This window comes from Carcharodon carcharias, chromosome 6 (genome assembly GCF_017639515.1).
Source record: "Carcharodon carcharias isolate sCarCar2 chromosome 6, sCarCar2.pri, whole genome shotgun sequence".
NCBI classification, from domain to species: Eukaryota; Metazoa; Chordata; class Chondrichthyes; order Lamniformes; family Lamnidae; genus Carcharodon; species Carcharodon carcharias.
Window position 1 is genome coordinate 68623624 of NC_054472.1, and position 20541 is coordinate 68644164.

General features: G+C 42.6%; 1 protein-coding gene across 1 annotated transcript in view; it reads left to right on the forward strand.

The window, feature by feature from the left end:
* The first annotated feature begins 6129 nt into the window (after window positions 1-6129).
* The window catches only part of LOC121279290 (syntabulin-like), a 152288-nt gene continuing 137876 nt past the window's right edge, over window positions 6130-20541 (forward strand). Inside the window, exon 1 of the mRNA XM_041190417.1 lies at window positions 6130-6422. The gene's annotated coding sequence lies outside the window, so the exon portion shown is untranslated. The remainder of the gene's footprint in view (window positions 6423-20541) is intronic.

Genomic DNA, 20541 nt, shown 5'->3' on the forward strand with positions numbered 1-20541 from the left:
CAATGGATCCAACTATTGCACAGGCTGTCTCCACCCCTCCTGCGGATGTCAGGGCAGCACCTAAAAGAAGTGCTAGGCCTAGGAAAGTTAAGAATTTCTGATCATAACTGGTTGTATGGGCGAACACATTTTGTCACTTTATAATCTGAAAATATGTTCACTTTCGCTGAGTAACATGTAATGGTCCCTTTCAGCTCCATTTACAGTGTTTGCGAGTCCTTCCCCTGCACCCTCCCCCTGCCCCCCACCACTAGCAGTTCGGCTACATGTAGCCAGACCACAAGTGATTCTGGAGAGAAAAGTGTGTTTGTGTGACAGGGCCTTTTGGAGCCTTGTACAAGCATTTTACCTTTCCAGGGTGTCCAGGTGAATGTGCACGTTCCCTGCCATTCTGAGAATTCCACCCTCATTGATGTTTACCTCCCCAGACTATTCCCGCCCACCCCAAGGGTCTGTGCCTGCATCCAAGCCACCATCCACCACCCTCTCTGACCCTTCTGCTCACTCTGCTCCTTCTCATACTTACTATTCCCTGTTACCACACCCACCCTCAGTTGGCTTCCCAGGAGGCAGTCATTGACTCCACAGACCCCCACCCTTGCATGTTCACCTGCACATCCGCCCTCCTCCACCCTTACTCCCTGCTCCCCCAAGACTCCTTCCTCCCCCTGGACTTCTTCCCTCCTCCGAACTCCTTCCTGCCCCCAGATTCCTTCCCCCTTCCGAACTCCTTCCTAACCCGCACACCCCCCCAGACTGCTTCCCCCCTCCAAACCCCTTCCTTCTTCCAGGCTTCTTCCCCCTTTGAACTCCTTCCTGCCCCTGGGCTCCTTCCCCCCTCCAAACTCCTTTCTCCCCATGAAGTCCTGCCCCCATGAACTCCTTCGTCCCAAGTTCCTGCCCATCTCCGACCTCCTTCCTCCCAACAAAGTTCATCCTCCCTCCATACTCCTTCCCTTACACCTTCCTCCCCCTTTACACCTACCTCCTTAGTTTCCACATTCTCCTCCATTACAACCTCCTCCCCGTACACCCTTCTCCCCACTCCCAACTTCACACCCCTGACACCTTTGTCCCCCCCTCACAACCTCATCCCCCAACATTTTCGTTTCCCCCCACCCAAATTCATTGTTCACCTTACTCTCCCAGTCAAACTGAGACCTTCTTCTCCCCTGTCTCGATGATCATCTGTAGCAGCCCATGGCCAAGGTTATGATGTCCCAAAGCAGACCCCAGGCATCAATGGAGACCTTCCACCTTCCGTGAGCTGCTTCGCGGCGGAACCATGTCCATCAGAATCCCCATCAGAATCCAGCTGCATTTATTCCTCCAATGTCCAGTTGCTGTAGGACTCCAGCATCTTCTGCTCCTCGGATGTCCACGATGTGAGACGGCCCTAATGGTAAGTCCCGACTTCTGCACGTCACACTTGTCAAGACATGTTCTGGGCCGGGTGTTTTCCTGCCGGTGTGGGCAGTACATTTGATGAGGAATGATGATTCTGGTGAGCAGGGCTTATAATTAGATGCATATATATTAAAATGAATTTCCAAAAGTGCAGCAGCGGGAAAGGCTGGTGGAGTGGAAGATCGCAATCTGGTTTCACAACAGCATGAAACAGACTTTTTACCTTCTCGCCATATTGTCCACTCATGCCCACCACACGAAGCCCGATGCTAACGTGGGCGAAAAATTCTGGTCCTATATTTTATGTGCGATGGTGGTCCCTTTAAGAACTAGGGTCTGATTTCTGGTTAAAAAAAAAATAGCTGGGTCCCAGTAAATTACCATGGGAGCAGGTTGCCTAGAATATGAACAATAGGAAAAATTGAGTCAACAAGTTAATTGTAGGGGTGAACAGGTTTTGAGGGGTGTTCTCATTTCATGCTATTCAATTTGAGATTTTCGATCAATCTGGAGTGAAGAATTCCGTTGAAATTCTGGGTTTTGGCAAATTTATTAATTGATGGACTTGATTTACAATGAGCTGAATTTCTGGTATAACCAAGCTGAGGAGACAGAGAGTTTTAGATGTAATATTAGAATATTAGAACCAGGAGAGTTCTGATCCAAGGGTAGCTATGCTTAAGATGCCAGAGATGCCTATACTAAAAAGGAAGTTTGCAACTTTAAGATGGTTGGAGGAAATTTGAAGGGATAACCTTGCTGGAAGTAATTGGACAGTCCAAGAAATCTCAGCCTGTATACAAATCGTTGATGAAGTACCTAGGTCAAGTGGTTAATCTTCCCATTTTTTATAAGTATCTGACATGAGGGTTTTGTGGTGAAAGTCTAATGGGTGTAGAAGGAAAGTGGAGTTAAGACATTTCATTTGGAGTATAAGTGATTGTATTCATTGTATCTTTATTATCTTTAACATAACTGACTATTTAAGATAGAATGTTATTATCATTATAGCGCATGTTCTTTGAGTTTGGTGTAGTAAAATTACTTTTATTATTTAAAAGATGAATCTTGTGCCTTCATTCTTTCAGTAAACATCCAGGTTTTCGGATTCTAAGTAAATAAAACACATTATTGGCCTCTGCTGAGATCACAACAATACGCCTAGAGGATTATAAGCACAGATGAATTGTTCACCATTTAATCAGATGTGATTTTGTAAATCAAACAAAAATTTGTCAAATATTATTATGTGAAGGTGATGATCTTTTAAATAAAAAAAGTACCAACTTTGAGTGACAAAGGAATATGTAACAGATCTCTTTTGTGACTAGCATTGGCCCAAAGCCTTGCTTCTCTATTCCAGCAAAAGTTTATCCATATGCTTGGTACCTTTCCCTTCCTCTCTGTGCCAAAGAAGAAGCTTTAGTGCTACCCAGGCGTTAAAACTAAATAGAAGGAAAAGGTTCATTAGTGACAACACTTAATAAGTAAAATAAATAAAAATCAGAAAAGTTTTTAAATTACATTGAATTTTCTGGCAAAAAGGTGAGTTAAAGATGTATGCTATTACTAATGCAAAAAAATCCAGCAATTTGTGGTAATAAAGAGATACCCGATTAAATGTGAATTGCTACAAATTGCTGGTGATTTATTAGCCTCACAAAAATGGCATCTTCGCATTAATGTCCCCATGAATTTTAAGAAATTGCTGCATTTGCACTGTAATTAAATTTACCACAGAAATTTGTGGGTCGTATTTCCATTTAATAATGAGGGTTAATGTCCGATAATGCCACTAAACCTCTATGGCCCGGAAAGGGAACAATTGAAACTGTGATGCCTCATTCCTATAACTTTTGGAGGTTTTTTTTTTAAATTTAAATATTTCCTTTCTGTTTCTTTTTCCCTCCTTTTTAATCCAATCTGTCTTTAACTTTCTTTCTTGGCAACTGACTTCCTTCCACCTGCAAGAGATGATGGGAATGCAGCCTCTATACTTTGGTGAGGTTAGATGAGATCATCAGCTGCACTTCTTTTAATGGTTGAACATGATGATTCTGTAAAGGCAAAGCCTGCCACAAGTGCCACACATTAAGTTGTCCCTTGCCGATGGTGTGGGATAATGTCTACTCATGCCTTGTTCGCAGCGCTGACGTCTGCTTTGCAGCTTCTAAAACCACATGTCATCATAGTGACAAATTCCTGCCCACAGCTGGTATCACTGTTTGTATTGGTCATCAGATAGAGTTCAAACTTGTCATGATTGCTATTAAGTGTTTTCATGTCTCTTTTGACAGCATCCTTGAATTGTAGCTTTGGGTGCCCTGCTGGTCTTTTGGGATGTGCTAGCTCTCCATATGATATATCCTTGGGAATGCAGCCATCTTCCAGCCTGTGCACATGCCCAAGCCTGCGAAGCCTTCTTTACTTAATTAGCGCTACCATGCTTGGCATGTTTGCCATTGAAAGGATTGCCTCACTAGTGACTTTATCTTTCCATGTACTGCAGAGGATGCATTGTAGATACCAGAGATGGAAGGTAGTGAGCATTTTTTCAAGGGAGGTATAAGTCGTCCAGGCTTCCCTGCCATACAATAATGTGCTGAGGACACAGGCCATGGAGATAAGCATCTTGATCCTATGGGTCAGTTTGTAGATTCTTCCATGCTCGTTTTGTTAACCAGAAAGATAGTTGCCTGTCTTTCCAATGCATGTGCTGAGTTCAAAGACTGGTTATCGATCACCTCAGATCCAAAGTAGCAGAATTTGCTGACTGCTTCCAGTTGTGTGTTGTGGATTCTGATCACAGACAGAAACACAATGCCCTGTTCCATAACTGCAGTTCTCTTGACACAGATGCTGAGGAAGAACATGGCAAAGGTGTGGAACAGGCAATCCATGACCCTTTGGAGCTGGTCTTCTGTCTGGGCAGCATCAATGGCATACAGAGATACCCTAATCAGGGCATGCCACACTTTTGTCTTGGCTTTCAGTCTTGATAGGTGAGGAATTTCCCATCTGATCATATGTGGAGGTACAGTCCTTCCATGTCAGCAGGGAAAGCATAAGTCAAGAGGAAAGAGAAAAACTATACCAAATAGAATAGTATCTAAGACACAGCCCTGTTTCATTCCATTCTAGATCTAAGAACTGTCAGGGGTGGAGCTGTTGAACTGAATATTGCTGTGCATGTTGCCATGGAAGGATCATATGAGACTGAGAAGCTTGGGAGGACAGCCGATTTTCTCAGGTATCTAGAAGAGCCCTGTCCTGCTCATCATGTCAAACACTATTGTGAGAACCACAAGAACAAGGTAGAGTGGTGATTGCTGCTCTCTGCACTTGTCTTGAAGCTGATACAGGGAGAAATCATATCTACCACGTATCTGCCTGCATTGAAACCACATTGTACCTCTGGGTATATTTTATTGGCTAGTCAATGAAGCCTCATCAGAATGACTTTGGCAAAGGTCTTCCCAGTGATTCTGAGAGTGAGATGTCCTGATAGTTGTTGCAATCCCCTTGATCACCTTTGTTCTTGTTTAACGTGATGAAGCTTGTGGGACAGAGCCTTCTATCCAGCAGAGGAGGTGGTGGTCATGGAGGTGTGACAGCAGGTAGGACCTTCCATTCTTGAGTAGCATCTGGCATTCCAACCTTTCCAGGTGCTTTCCTTGCTACTGGGAGTCAATGGCCTTCTCAAGCTCAAGTAATGAGGGTACAGACTCAAGCTGATACATGGCAGGAAGCTGCAGAAGATCAACAAGCAGGGCCAGAGAGATTTTTTTTGGTGTGAGCTAAATGAGACTTTTTCTGTCTATAATTTGACTCTAATTCGCTCAATTCCTTCTATGTCCTTTGAGCTGTTTTTTCTCCATCCTTAAATGCCATAAGTAGGACTGTATGTCTCATCCTTAGGCAGGTTTTCCAAATGCAACAGGGTACTGTATTCCTCCAATATCCAGTTGCACTATTTTAAGTTGCACTCCCATCATTTTGTGGTGTGCAAAATCAATTGGACCTGAAGGAATAAGGAAAACTTTTCAACTCACAGCAGGCAAATATTCCAGCATGTTCTGGCCCTAACCTAGAGGGCATGTTATGTTCTTTTACTTTCGCCATAGCGACCGCCTGACCTGCTGAGCAGTTGCTGTCGTTTCTGGTTTTGCTTCACATTTCCAAAATCTGCAGAAATTTGCTCTTTTTTTCCCTATATAGATTAATTCTGGGCGGGGAGAGGAGGGGAGGTGGTGGTTAGTCATTTCCATCTCCCTGGCAGTTTTAATATCTGGTTTGAGCAGAGATTTGGAAAGATTGAACAAATGGGCAGTTGGCTCGAGGACTGATCCAAATGTGCCAGACCTACTTTATATGTATATATATATATATATATATATATATCTGAGGAGGGAAATATATACACACAGATGTTCAGTCGGTAATATTTTAAATTGTAATAGAGACAGAGTGCTGAGCTTGCTGTGGGTAGCGGCTCTCCCGGAGGGTGGGTGCTGATGCTGTGGTTTTCTGAGGTAACTCAAACTGACAGCCGCATCTCAGCATCGTCCTCCCTCCCCGCCGGCCGCTGACGTCCCTCAAGCCCCCGCAGTTACCACATTTGTTTGGCAGAAGGTCGCGGTTCGCCGTGAGGAAGGAGCAGCCTTTACTTCCCCCTCGGGATGGTTGAGCTGGATTTATTTCGGGGGCTGTCAGGTCGGATCCAGGTCTGATCCCGGAGCCGCGCGCATTTCGCCCCCTTCCTGAGTCTGCGCCTCTGCATCCCGCCCCCGCTCCAGCTCCAGCTCCAGTGGCCGTCTGCAGCCTGTTCGCTCACTTCTCACCTCTTCTCGCCTCAAAACAGACTTTTGTTTTTATCTTTAATGTTGTCAAACTTTTGGCTTGCGATCTGCTCCTGTTTTTTTTTGTTTGTTTGTATCCCGCGATCCGTTGGGCGAGGGGGGGTTTAATTGCTTTGGAGGCAGAAGGACGGATTTCTTCTTCAGCTGGTGCCAAAGGTAAGTCTTTTTGATCATTCCTCTTGTGTCGTGTAAATCGGGTTCCTCGGTGAAATCTGGTTAAAAATTAAAGAGCCAAAAAAAACCCTTTGCAGCACCTTTTTATTGAGAGGGTACTGATCTGAAAGGTATAACTGAGCTGGCTGTTTGCATTTATTTGTTAGAAGGGTTTATTTTCAGTGGGTTGTGCACAAGTTGTGATGCTCTCCTGCGAAACGAATCTCTGTAATTTTTTGTTTATTGATAATGTGACTATGGGAGCCTCCTGCCCATCAACCTCTGGCACCCCCATCCAAAGAGAAAGTAGGGAATTACTGAGTTATAACACGAAGCGAGTCTCCATTAGGATTTTAAACTGAGCTTCCGTCTCGCAGTTTATGATACGGCTACTGATTCATCACAGCACGATAATCCTTGACATTTCTGCATTTAGCAGATTTAGCACGATCTGCTGCCCAGATATAAATTTGCACCAAATATGCTGGAGGCAGTGCAAATGCCAGTTCTAATAACAAATCGCTTGTTCTGCTAATGCTGTCTCAATCCGTCAGTGAGTTTACCGCATTGTGTTAGCTGTATTGTTTTTGCAACTATAAATGTACAGAATAGAATTAATGAGTTACTTCAGTGCGCTATTTGTACAACATATTCATTGCTGGGACCAATACTTCCAATCAATGGCGTATTCTGCCGTAGAGACAGAACTTTTTCTTCGCTTTTAAACCAATTGTCAGCATCAGATATACTCCAGTGTTAAGCCTAGAATAGCCAACATGCAGGGAAAAGCTTCCCCGACAATCTTTTAACAATACTTCTAATTCCCGTCGGAAGGCACCGCCAGATTTTGTGACATGTCTGTTTCCTAAACTGCAGTATGTGCTGTGGACTAGTATTGTCTTGGAATTACATTGAAACTGTTCTCCCCAAGCAGCTTTCCCTGTTGATCTCAGTCGCCATCTGAAGTGACTTTTATCTAATCAGTCTAAAAAGAGTTCGATCTTGATTCTTGCCACTGGTATTATTAATGGGTTTCAAATAATACCCTGAATACCCTAATCCTGGTGCAATGTGACACCAGATATCCTTTGTAATTTCAACGCCAAAAAAAACTTTTTCAGTTTTTTTTCCATTAATTGCTACAATTCAATCTGCAGAATACATTGGTGAGGGGCAGTTTTTTAAAAAGTGTACACTTTAGTTTTGTAGACTTGTTGGTAATCGGGACTTGCTTATTAGTTCTTCAAGTAGCAGATCATGGAAGTTACAAAATTAAAGCTGACATATTTATCCAATTAAATGCTTACAAGTGAGATTACACTTTAACTATTTATCACTTTTCAGTAGGCATGTAAGGAATAATTCGCAAAGCTAGAAATTCAAACTTGTCCTATGGAAAGTAAAGAGCATGCGTGATGAGAACCGTTAGTTTATTAGTGAAATTTCATAAATTATCTGGCTTGACCATCTCAACTTTCTGGATCACTAATTAAAGTTAGTGCAGTGAGGTCATTACAGTTATATTTATTGAAATATTGAAGATGTTTTTTTCCACTTTTCTGAAAATCACGCTCCAGGATGTTAGTGTTGGGAACTGGCATACTGTTCATTTCAAGTGCCCAGAATTAACATCAGACATTTCTAGGTCATGTATTGAAGGGGTTACTTACAAAGTAAAGCTGCCTCTAAACTCCCCTGGCAATGTGCCTCAACCTCAACCTCAGAAAATCTCAACCTAATGCCGTGTTAGTATCATATTTTCCATTTCTCATTCCTTCCATTCTGTGGCATGTTTGAATGAGATTTCCAGTTTAGTGTCAAATTTGTGCTGTGGGTCCATGCACACTGGTAACTAGATTCAAACTGCCCAAAATAATATTATAGAAGATACTTAAGTGCAACGGAAGGATGAAACTTTAATATCATCATTCTTGGCTGTGTTTGAACTCAGATCCCAGAGGTGAAGTGTTGGTATTTCACTCACATTATTTCCCACTTGTTAAAACACATTCATTTTAAGAAGAAAATATATTGACATGTGGATTTTGAACTTGTTCTATTTGCAGTATTTTGTTCCTTGGAATGTACTGTTATATTCAAATATGGGGCATTTTCCATGAAATGCAAAAAAAAAACCATTAAAAGAGAGATTTAAAAAACACCTTTATGCTAGATGTGTGTATATGTCTGTTTTTAGTACAGCTACCAATCTTTCCTCTGAATTTTATCCCTCTGACTCTGCTGATTCTCCCCCCGTCCCTCACAATTCTAAATACAGACAATAGATCAGCATCATCAGAGCATGGATGAAATTGCCCTACTACCTGATAACAGTTCCTAACTCCCTTGCTCTAATAGAGAGCAGGACATCTAGTATTTTCAGGCCAGAAAATTGGCAAGAATTGTCTAACATGTTGGGCGGGAGGGGGGGTGCAGGGGTGGGGGTGGGGGGTTGGCAGTGGAGAAACAAGATCAGGAAGAAGATTGGTGAGAGAGAGAGGGGGTGGATCAGTTATATGCAAGCAGCGAGTCTTTTTGGGAGTATGTTACCATTCAGTTAGGGTACAATGTTCTTTCCCCTTTGTTTTGCTCCCTTTATAGGTCTTTTCTGAACTTTGCTACTGTCATATCTTTTCAAACCACTGCAAATGCTGCTCTTAGTTGAATATTATATTGAATGCAAGGGTTGTTTGATGAAAGTGCTATTGATATTCCCTGATCTCGATAAGGCCACATCTAGCCTCCCCATATATTTAGAGCCTATAAGGTGGACTGAACAGAGATTCTCTTCTATTTTATAGCGTTACATCTTAATGTTCCATGGCATTATTTTTCATTTCAAGGGCAGAATTTTACACTGAGCAGGTGGGCATGCGCCCGACCCAATCGGACATGAAATTGTGCGAGATGACATCGGAGGTGTCCCAACATCATCCCACGCTCATGCAATGTTTCGGTCGGCGGGCGCACACAAAATTTGGAAGCGCACCCACTGACAATTAAGAAGGCAATTAAGCCCATTAACAGGGCATTTGACTCCAATTTTTTGTGGCCCATCCAACCTTATGTTGGGCGGATGGGCAAATCGGCCAGACAGCCTTTATATTTTTCATGAAACCTCTTCCAAGGGCAGCATGCGGTTTCCATAAATAAAAATAAAAATTTGTGGGCAGCATTTTTATCATCTGTATTTTCAGGTGCCTGATTCTGATGCTTGGACATTTTGTTCCAGCTTTTTGAAACTTTATTTGATGGTTTTCAGGTCCGTAGCTCCCTGGGGGAGCTCTCTGCCTTCAGGGAGCTTTCTGTCAGCGATGGCCCGCGCTCGCGTTGGCATCATCGCCTGCCCTCTTCCCACCCCCACCCCAGCAGTGCTGAACTTTTCAGTGTGCGTTTCACACTGGCTGGCCGTTAATTGGCCAGACAGCATGAAATTGTGGTCGGGGGCCGATTTCAGTCAGGGGTTCATTTCTCGGCCAATCCTGCCCACCCGCCGAGCTAAAAATTCAGGCCTAAGAATATCTCTTGGAAACAAGAATCGACATTATAGTTAAACCTTGACCTTTAAAATTCTGAACATTCACTACATTTTATCAGATTTTGCAACCAGTAATAACAGCAGTAACTGCATTTGTATACCATCTTTAAATATCATGTTTCAAGTAGTAAACTGCTCCATGGCACGTCACAGCAGCGTAATATTTCAAACATTCACAATGAGCTAAAAAATTTATTAGGAAAGTTAAGTAAAAGCTTAAGGGATAGGATTTAAGGAACATCTTAAAAGAGGAAAGAGAAAAGGAGATGAGGGAGTTTAGGGTCTAGATGTTGAAGGTTGGATGAGACGCAGGAAGTGGGGGAATGCCCAAGAGCCCAGAGTGGCATAAAACGATGGGTCAAATCTTCCGATATAGGAAGTGGCAATGCACTGAACATATACTGCTGGTGCATTTAGGGTTGCTGAGGAGGTCCTGAAGTGCAAACATGCATTGTAATTATCCAGGAAGTTTAAACTGTCAATGAGCTGATTTGCAATACCTGAGACCCTTTGCAAATGTCTCTTACATTGATCTCAGTATTGGAGAATTGGCCTAGATATGTAGTACTTACCCAGGTATTGACCCAAAAATTATTATTGTTACCATCCCCTTTGATAACTTTAAACAAGAGATTTAATTCCATCGCCAACTAAAAGGGTCACATGACAAGATTTCAAGTTTTAAGACTTTTACTGTCTAAAATGAGCTAAAAGCAACATTGACTAAACTCTATTTAGTTGGCAACTAGAATTCTAAACTACAGCAAAGCTATCTCCTCCTTAACCTTTTAACACAACCCATTCTCCGCAGAATTGAAGATTTTACAGGAATCAGTCCAACATCACTCAACAACCTATGGGTTCACTTCTCCCCATTTTGCTGAGTTGTGACAGTCAAAAGGTGCTTCTCTCAGTTTCAGAGAAGACCTGAACTGAACACGCACAATAAGGCCTACTTCAGCGATTCATTCCCCTCCTGGCCAGGACAAATCTTCCGGATTCCTTAGATTACCACAAAATGTGTCTCTGACCAGGTATCTTCTTTCCTTCTGCGTTTCTGCTTAGAGAAGGGACACATTCCCCTTTCTTCTGGCCACACTAGCTGCAGTATTTTGTCTCTCTGAGACCTCCATCTTTCATTTGTGCCCAAAACTTGGAACTGAAAGTCTATCCACAGCCAGCACAGCTGATGTTGCTTTTGTTTTCAGTTATGAGCATTTTACACTTTGCTCCCAGTTAATCTCACCCTGGGCCTAACTGTCCCCAGTGTAACCAATCCACCCAGGCTTGATGAATTCAAAGCAGATCTCATGACCCTCTCAGTGCTCCATTTTACCTGGCATTGAAGAGACAGTGCCAAAATGTAATTATTTTATCAAATCTAACATCTGTAACATTGGTCTCCTTAAACTCTGGTGTAACTCTGTGATTAACAGTGCAACTCAACCCACCACTCCCTGCACACACACATCCACGCTCCCAACCATCCCCCTGACCCAACCTGACTTGACTACCCATCCCCTGACTGAACTACTCATCCCCCACCTGACTACCCACCCCTCCCAACCCAACTACCCACCCTTCAACTATCTGGCCCCTGACCCTCCAACCCAACTACCCACACTCCAACCTATCTACTCCTGACCATCCATCCTGACTATCCACTCCCACCTATCCATTTACCCATCCACTCACCCACTAACCCCACTGAATGACTTGAGATCTTTGAAAACTTAACCTGAATATGGCATCTAGTGTCATAAAAAGGAGGTGTATCCTCTGTGCTGCTCCTATTCACTAGTCTTCTCCTGGATGGCTGTGCTGAGTCTTCATTGTTCAGCCAGGATTAGAAATTCTGGTTGAAAGGTCACAAAAAGATAGGCATGCAATGATCTCTCTGAGCTGCATCACTGCTGATCGGAAGATCTGATCCAGAGTTCTTGCAAAGTTGTAGGCTGGTAAAGATTGCAGAGATAGGGAGGGACGAGGCCATGAAGGGATTTGAGCACCAGGATGGAAAGTTTAAAATTGAAGTAGTGGGTAGACTGGGAATCAATACAGGTCAATAAGCACAGTGATAATGGGTGACTGGACTTGACACACATTAAGATGTGGGCAGCAGAAGTTTTAATTAGCTTAAGTTAAGATGCGGATGGAAGTTGGGAGGTTGATCAGGAGAGCAATGGAATAGTCAAACAGAATTGATGAGGGTTTCAGAAACAGATGGGCTGAGACAGGGATGGAGATGGGTGATGTTACACATGTGGAAGTAAAAGAGCTTGATGATGAAGAGGAGAGGGGATTGGAATCTGAGCTCAGATTGAATATGATGTAAATTTTGTGAATACTTATGTGCAGCCCGAATTTGTGGCCAGGGAGTGAATGAAATTGATGGTAAGTGAAGAGACTGTAGGGTTTTCTTTTTCAGACATGAAAGACCAAGAATCAAGCAAGACTTTATAATTTCAATAATTTAATTGACACTCAAAATAGGCAGTTTTATTGGATAAAGTATTATTCTAACCTTTCTCTTGGAGCACGACTCATAACGAAGGGTAATCAAGTTCTTGTTCTTGGAAGAAGAACCAAATTTGAACTTAGTATTTCTCTGCTTCTAACTACCAGCATCCAGGCTTCTCTCTTCATTTGTCTCCTTTTGCAACACAAATAAGTATGAACAATTTTCACTCTTGAATAATACAGCCTTGTCAGTGAGTATTACCACATTTCCATTCCTCATTGCAGCTTGAACAGTAAAGCAAGTCCAGCATCATGTCCAATTTTGATCAAGCTGTCAATTATGGTCCAGAAGCCCTTACTCAACTGGTATTTCACTGTAGTCAACACATGTGCCAGAAGGCTGTTGATCTGTGTTAGTCTGTCTGTAATTTTGTTCCAGGTTATGTTTGCTGCACATGTGCTAGTCCTGCTTATTTGTCTGTGCTTTGAAAGAGGGCACCCTTTTATCTCAAAATATCACACTCCATTGTTGTTCTCAAGGCTCTCAGGTGAGTTTTGACCTGCCCATAAGCTTCACTTAATTCTTTTTAAGAGTAGTCGTCAAAGTCCACACTAAAAGCTCAGAATGCTTTAGTATTGACAATGCTTAATTAAAAGAAATTTTGGTTGAGCCAAGACTGGAAGCCAGACAACGAGTCTGCCAACAAAGTAGCAGTGGGCATGTCGAGCAAAATTGTGGTGAGATAGAGCTGGGTTATGTCAGCATACATATGGAATCTAACATGTTTTTGGATGATATCTCTGACGGGCAACATGTAGATGAGAAATAGGGAGACAGTAGATGAAATACAGATGCCAACAATATTAATATTAACTGTGAAGCCATCAGCACTTACTATTATTACAGGACATCAATTTCCGGCATCCGTACATGTGCAATTAAATGTAAAAATCCAGAAGTTGTTGTCAGAGATATCTTTCACCTCCACAGAGTGTGCTGTTGCAGGCCTCATCGATGATTTGATATTGAAATAACTGCAATAGCGTTAACCTGCTAGGTCAGCACTGAAGATAGCTGAAAAAGTTAGGGCTGGTGCACTCAGGAGTCAGGGAGTTTTTAATAGTTTGATAAGTGATAATTACTGTTGAACAACCTCTCTGGCCCTGAAAAATTACTTTTACAAGTGTGAAGTCTCATTTGTTCAGAAAAAAAGTGTTGGATGCCTAAATTAAACTGACCATTGTCGAATGCATAAACTACAGTTTGTGGATGACTGCAGTGTTGTTGTCCACTCTATACCAGATTTGCAAGCCATTTTTGATCCCATCAATTCTGCATATGATAAGCTCTGCCTGCCCTTGAATATTTCCAAAGGAAAACTCATGTAACAACCCTCACCTGGTAAGCCAAATGTTCCACCTGTCATATATATTGAAGGAGAGATTCTGGGATATGTTGAGCATTCTCCATACCTTGGCAGACACCTCCCTCAAAAAGCCACCTTAGACAAGGAGTTCCAACACCAGATCAGCTGCCCCAGTTCATCATTCTACAAATTACAGCAGTGAGTTTTTGACAACAAAAGCATCACCAAGTCAACAGTAGTCCTATTGTACTGAGCAGTTGTCATCACCACATCCCTGTACTGCAGTGAAACATGTTTTGTGTACCAGCGACCCATAAGAGTGCTAGAGAAGTTCCACCATCAATGCCTCTACCTCATCTTCCAGATTCAGTGGGACGGCTACTGAACAAATGCTAGTGTCCTTCTTGAATCTAGTCCCATGTGCATTCAGGCATAATTTTTGAAAAATCAGTTTTGATGGACTGGACACTCTGTCTGGATGGCAAAAAAGTTTCTGCCCTGCGAGATCCAGTTCATTCAACTCTCAAATAGCTAATGTTCCGGGGAAGGACAAAGGAAACACTTCAAAGACAGTCTTTTGAAGCATGACAGGATTGACATTAATGACTGGGGGAAGCTTGCTACCAGTCATTCAAAATGCCGACAACTTGTTCATCAGGTTGCATCACACTTTGAGCCACAACGTCTTAATGATGAGGCAGAGTGGGGACAGAGAAGGAAATGAAAGAAAGCAAATCCTAATCTCCAGATCCCACAACCTCGTGAGACATTCTTCCCCATATACCCAAAGGTCTGTAGTTTGAGAATTGCCTGTTCAGTCACATGAGGACCCATGGCAGAAACTCGCAACGCTGAGTAGATGTCAGCATTGAATTGAGGCTCATTCGACAATGACAATATCTTTTGCTTTATATTTCCTGGTTTAGACGATGTGAGGATATTTTTCTATCTAATTAGTTGAAGAGCCTTTCTATTCCTTGCCCTACTCACAGACAACACAGATACCCTGTGTGGCCCCCATGCTTGAACGCATGCCTAAAACCAAGAACTCTCTGCTTTAAAGCTGGTCAGCAAGGTGAACGATAAACACCATTCTTTCATCGCTGACTGCAAAATTCAAGCCATTGTTATTTAGCACCTTGTTTTTAACACTCAATATTAAAGCATTTACAAATCTTCATATATCTAAAATTTGCAGTAAAATAATGCACTTGCATGGGAAGTTAATGAATAATTCTGAAATGTATAATGATGTCTTATAAATTGTAGCATAGCAGTGAGGGGATATAAATCCTTAATCAAGTTTGATTTGATTATTTTCTAGGATTTTTATGGACACTGTGTTACATTTGGGCAAAAGGGGTGGAGGAAATAAATACAATAATTATTGCAAGAGAAAAAGTACTACGGAAACTAATGGGGCTAAAGGCCCTGGACCTAATGGGTTGCATCCTAGGACATTAAAAGAAATAGCTACAGATATAGTGGATGCACTGGGAGTAATCTTCCAAGAATCCTTAGATTCTGGAAAAGTCCCAGAGAATTGGAGAGCAGCCAATGTAACACCCTTATTCAAAAAAGTAGGGAGACAAAAAAACAGGTAACTATAGGCCAGTTAGCTTAATATCTGTCATTGAGAAAATGTTAGAGTCTATTATAAATGATGTAATAACAGAGCAATTAGAAATGCAGAATATAATCCAGCAGAGTCAGCATGGCTTCATGAAGGGGAAATCATGCCTGACAAATTTATTAGAATTCTTTGAGGGGGTAACAAGCAGGATAGATAAAGGGGAACCAGTAGATGTAACATATTTGGATTTCCAAAAGGTGTTCAATAAGGTACTTAATAAGATAAGAGCACATTGGTCAGGATTTTACCTATGGCGGGTGGGCTGGGCGGGAGCGAGCAGGGTGGGGTGCAGAGCTGATCGCCACCCGCAGTCAGCTCCATGCTGCCATTTTATGTGGGCAGGCCAATTAAGGCCCGCCCAGCATAACGTGCGGCCGATAGCACTCAGTGCTACCAATGTGGGGGGGTGGGGGGGTGGGTGGGTGGGTAGGAGGGAGAATCGGGGCCTTTGCTCTTTCACTAATGTGCCCAAAAGAGCGCAGCAACCTCCCTGAGGCATGGAGCTGCCTCGGGAGATTGAATAGATAATAAAGCAGTTTAATAAATGATGTAAAAATTTATTTAAACATGTTCCCTCATGTGACAGTGTCACATGAGTTTGGACATTTTTGTAAAGGTGGGAAAATTTATTTAACTTATAAAAGTTTCAGGAAACCTCACCCCACCAATGGATGAGGTTTCCTGAAAAATGTGAAGGCCGCATGGACTTTTCGCCTGCCCGCCAGCCTTAAGATTGGACTGGCAGCATTCTTAACAACTTTAATTAATCTCTTAATGGCCTTAATAGGCCGTTGACATTTTGGCGGGAGTGCAGCCAACTCTGGCACGTGCACGCCATCATCACGAGTCATTTTACGCGTCGGCATGTCGGGCCCACCCACATGCCAACTGGAATATTCTGCTCATGGTGTTGTGGGTAGTATATTAACATGGATAGATTGGGTAACTAATAGAGTACAGAGAGTTGGGATAAGGGGGCATTTTCAGGATGGCAACCTGTAACTAGTGGAGTGCCACAGGGATCAGTGCTGAGGCCACAATTATTTACAAGATATCTTAGTGACTTAGATGAAGGAAGTGCATATACTATCGCCAAGTTTGCAGATGCCACAAAAATAAGTGGGAAGGCAAGTGGTGAGAATGACACAAAGAGTCTACAGAGGGATATAGACAGGTGAGATGAGTGGGCAAAAACTTGGCAGATGGAATATAATGTGGGAATATGTGAGATTATTCATTTTGGCAGGAAGAATAGGGAAGCTGAATATTATTTAAATGGAGAAGGACTGCAGAAAGCTGCAGCACAGAGGGAGCCCTCGTGCATGAATCACAAAAAGCTAATGTACAAGTTCAGCAGGTAATAGGGATGGCAAATGGAATGTTGGTCTTTATTTCAAAGGGAATGGAGTATAAAAATAGGGAAGACTTGCCAAAATTATACAAGGCACTAATTAGACCAAACCTAGAATACTGTGTACAGTTTTGGTCCCCTTATCTAAGGAAAGATATGCTAGCATTGGAGGCAGTCCAGAGAAAGTTCACCAGGTTGATCCCGGGAATGGAGGGATTTTCTTATGAGGAGAGGTTGAGTAAGTTGGGCGTGTACTCATTGGAGTTTAGAAGAATGAGAGGCGACCTTATTGGAACATAAAAGATTCTTAGGGGGCTTGACAGGTTAGATGCTGAGAGGTTGTTTCCCCTTGTGGGAGAATCTAGGACCAGAGGGTATAATCTCAGAGTAAGGGGTTGTCCATTTAAGATAGAGGTGAGGAGGAATTTCTTCTCTCAGAGGGTAGTGAATCTGTGGAATTCTTTACCACAGAGGGCTGTAGAGGCTGGGTCGTTAGGTGTATTCAAGGCTGAGATAGACAGATTTTTAATCAGTAAAGGAATCAAGGGTTATGGGGAAAAGGCAGGAAAGTGGATTGAGGATTATCAGATCAGCCATGATCTCATTGAATGGCGGAGCAGACTCAATGAGCTGAATGGCCTACTTCTGCTCCTATGTCTTATGGTTATGGTCTTGTGGTATACAAAAATAAATTGAGTTTTTTTCATTGAAAATAAAAAAGATGGCTTTCTACCTAAAAATATGTTTTTAGTAGCTTAGCGCCATTTGTTTCTGATTATCAGTCCACATTGCGTTGAACTTTTGCCATAGCAGCAGTATAAATATCAATATTTAAGCTATGCCAAAGCTTATCACTAAATAACATTTAAAGTTGAAAATATAGAATAGTGAGTATATTTATACACAAAATTCAATTCAAGACCTTTAAAATATTTACATAATGTAAATGTATTATGACATCAAAAAGTATAATTGAATTCTGGCTGGTTTACAAACATTACAATTTTATAGCTTCAGCAGACAGGACATGATATGGAAAATGCCAGTGGTCTAAAGATTAAAGTGCTCACAGTGCTTTTAGAACTATATTTTAATGCCAAGTGGAAACAAAATCATGCAGATGTTTTCTGTTGAATATGTTATTTTCACATATGTAGGAGCCATTGTACAACTCAGCTGCAGAATACATTTCATATTCAGCAGCTAAATATCTCGATGCAACAATCTAAAATTTGATCTCAAGCTAAATATGTGCTGAGGTGAGAGTGCCTGTGATTTATATGTAAAAAAATTAGACCATTCCGTTTTGTAAAGTATAACTTTACAATTTTATTTCATTTTGCACAGTGGAAATCTTTTCCCACTAAATATTTTGTAGATTAGTATATTATAAAAATTTGTAGCCTAATTAGGTATTTAGGTATTACAAATGTCTAACCCTGAGATAAGCATATTCTTTGAATCTATTATTTTGGATAACATTACAACATTGGGATCAATACAAGCCTTTAATGGAAGAGTCCAACTGCACTGAAAGATTTTATGAGAAAATTTATGTTTGGTATCACAGTTGAGTTATTTCCAACGTGTAACAACTCCTTTGAACCAATTATACTGGCAGAAGTGTGGCAGGGTGGAACTTCTTTCTGCAGTTTGCTCTCTCTCCATGACGAATCTCACAGCATTCTGCCATTTCAGTGGTGCTCCAAGAGGGAAATCCAAGGTTCTTACTGCAATTAAGATTAAATGGTTTAAAGAATCATACAAGGGAACCAAGGAGCAGCCTTGAAAAGATGAATTCTTCTGAAAACTGCTGGGCAAACAGGGATGAGCTGGGCAAAATTCCGAGAATGGTCCGGATATGCCCCTGACTTGCCCACAAACTATTGCCAGGACATAGAGTGGTGTGGATACTGGAAGTGCCCAACACCTGCTTTGAAAGTTCCATATTAATAAACAGGACAGGAGCTAAACAGATCTGGGTTCTGCTCCAAATGTCAACCCTCTTCACCTGTCACAAGTATTTTGTTTCCCTTCCTACTTCCTAGTTTGAAATCTATTTTGTCTGCATTTGTGTCACACTGTTCAAAAATTTCAATTACCCAATCAACAAGTTAATAAAATATACAAGGGGCTGCATCTTTCAGTCGGTGAGCAGGGTCACCGACACGTAAAATGATGCGGGCTGACGTCGGGTGTGCGTCCCGATGTCACCCCGCGTTATTTAGATGTTCAGTTCTGCGGGCATTCAGCCGAGTCGGCTGCACACCGGCCGAACTGTCAACGGCCACTTAAGGCCTTCAAAAAGTAATTAAGCTAATTAAAGGACCTGCCCGTCCAACCTTAAGGTTGGCGGGCAGGCAAGGAGATCAGGCAGCCTTTAGAAAAAACATGAAACCTCATCCATGGGTGGGATGAGGTTTCATGAGGGCTTTACAATGTTTATGAAATGTTGAAATAAAAGAAATTGGCATGTCCCAGCTCATGTGACTGAGGGGACATATCAGGAAATTTTTTTCCACACTTCCACAAATTTTTAAAACTTCCAGTGATCTCCCTGAGGTGGCATTTTGCCTCAGGGAGATCTGTGCACAGCGCTTCCAAGCAGACATCATACTGGGTGGGCCAATTAAAATGGCGGTGCGCCCCCCCAAGAGGGGGCGCGATCGGGAACTTGCCCACCCGCGCCCACTCCCGCACATCCCCCCCCCGCCGATGGGGGGAAAATGTTGCCCAAGGGGAGGAATTTTCTCCCCTTTGGGGGCTGCTGGGCAGGAGCAGGTGCGGGTGGGAGTGCAGCCGATTACAGTGCACGCCCGCCGAACTGAAGATCTGAATGACGCACAGTGAAGTCAGGACACACACATCATTTCACGCATCAGTGAGCGCCTCCCCCCACCCCCCCCCCACCCCCACCCCCCTCCCCGCACACTGAACCGAAGATTCTGACCAAGGAGATTTTAAATTGTACATTTATATAGTTGGAAAATAAATTAATGGTCAGGATTTTACCATTTGTGCGGAGGTCACGACGTTGGGTGTAAATCATCTTGCCGGTATGCACAGGCGGGTGGCGGGACCTGACCCTGCATTTTACAGCCAATTAGGTGGCTGCCTCTGGGGCTGCCATTAGGACAACAGCCTGCCCCCAATGGTTGCCAACCCAGTCAGAGGACCAACAGCTCACCAGAGCCATCAGGACCAGTGGTTGCTGCTAAGACAGGCTGGAGACCCTGGTCCTACAGCAGGTAGGAGAAGGGAAGATTTAATATTATGACAGGATTAACCCCTCCTGGAAAATTGTTGGGGCCACAGGAGCTGCCCTCCCTGCCCCTGGCTTTCTCTTTGCCTCAAAAATCCTTGCTTCCTGGATTGCTGCTCGAGGGCTTGCTCCATTTAGCTCACATGACAGGGTGTCAATCCGCCATAAGCGAAAAGGCAACAACGCCATAAAATGGCTCCTAATTGAGCCTTTAATTATGAAAATAGGTGGCCTGCCTCCAGTCAAGCCATTGGTAAAATGTCCCAATATTGGGAACCCCAGGAGCTGACCTGATTTACTGAATCCCCACCTTGCACTTTGCCTACCAGGGGCCAGTAAAATTCAAGCTACTAATTAAAATAAAAATAATGTTGTTACATAATTATCAGGCTACTTTCTGGAAGAAACAGATTGTATCTATGTAATGCCGAAGGTCGTAAGTCCCAACGGTTGGCTGATTGAATCTAACAGCATATTCTGCAAAAGGCAGAGTGCAGACCCTACTCAACCA